This window comes from Pteropus vampyrus, unplaced genomic scaffold (assembly GCF_000151845.1).
Source record: "Pteropus vampyrus isolate Shadow unplaced genomic scaffold, Pvam_2.0 Scaffold618, whole genome shotgun sequence".
Lineage (NCBI taxonomy): Eukaryota > Metazoa > Chordata > Mammalia > Chiroptera > Pteropodidae > Pteropus > Pteropus vampyrus.
In genome coordinates this window covers 86,355-87,590 of record NW_011889399.1, presented here as the reverse complement: position 1 = coordinate 87,590, position 1,236 = coordinate 86,355, and the positions used below count along the sequence as shown (strand labels likewise).

At 41.5% G+C, this 1,236-nt stretch overlaps 1 pseudogene; it reads right to left on the bottom strand.

Moving 5' to 3' along the window:
- Positions 1–533: 533 nt before the first annotated feature.
- LOC111733686 lies at positions 534–652 on the bottom strand (annotated as a pseudogene).
- Positions 653–1,236: the final 584 nt, after the last annotated feature.

Here is a 1,236-nt window from a genome sequence, read left to right as displayed (position 1 = left end):
TGTTGGGAGAAAGTCAGTTTTGTCACGTGGGCCTCTCTACTGGGCTACCTGAGTGTTCTCAAAACATGACTAGCTGGCTTCTAGAGCAAGTGATCCAAGAGAGTGAGCAAGTAGTCTGCAATGCCTTTTATGACTGAGTCTCAGAAATTTCGCTTTATTATTTCCACAATATTCTATTCATTAGAAAGGAGACATTTAAGTCTAGCCCACATATCAAGGGGAGGGTAATTAAGCTCTACCTTTGAAGGTTACTAAACTTTCTGCTACTACATAACTCCTTTCTCTAACATCATATTTCTTTTAAGCCGCACAAGAGCCATCTCAAATTTCAGGGTTTTTGTTTGTTTGTTTTTTTAACAAGGCTTGTACTTAAACTTTCCTCAAAGTCCTTTTGAGCACTGTCCAGTTCCCAAACTACTCCCATATTTTAGGTAACAGTATTTCTTTTTTTTTTTTGGGCGAGGCAACCCTTGGTTGCCTCACAGATTGCAAGGACCTTGTCAGTTTACAATCCCTTATTTTTTTATTTTTTACTCCTACAGCACCTGGTCTTCCTAGGTGTTCTCCCATCCAAGTACTAACCAGGTCTGACCCTGCTTAGCTTCCGAGATCAGACGGGACTGAGCTTGTTCAGGGTAGTGTGGCCGTAGACAAGGTAACAGTATATGTTATAGTGGCACTCCCCTTCCAGGTATCAAAATCTGTGTTATCTATTGCTGTAGTAAACATTACCTTAAACTCATCAGTTTAAAACAACAAATATTCATTTATCTTATGCTACCCAAGAGTTAGGAGTTTGGAATTGGCTTGGCTCAGTGTTTCTGGCTCTGCTGCTTTCATGAGGTTGCAATTAAGTTTTTGGCTGGAGCTACAATCATCTGAAAGTTTGACGGGCTGGAGGATTAGTGCTATGGTCTAATGTTCATGTCCCCGCCACCCACCAAATTCAGATTGAAATCCTAACCCCCAAATATGGTATTAGTATGTGGGGCCTTTGGGAAGTAATAGGTCATGAGGGTGGAACCTCATGATTGGGATTAGTGCTCTTATAAAAGAGATCCCACAGAGCTCCCTTGCCCCTTTTGCAATGTGAGGATATAATGAGAAGTCTGACATGGAAGAGGACCCTCACCTGACCATGCTGGCACCCTGATCTTGGACTTCCAGCCTCCAGAACTGTGAGCAATAAATTTCTGTTGTTTATAAACTACCCAATCTGGTATTTTATTAGAGCAA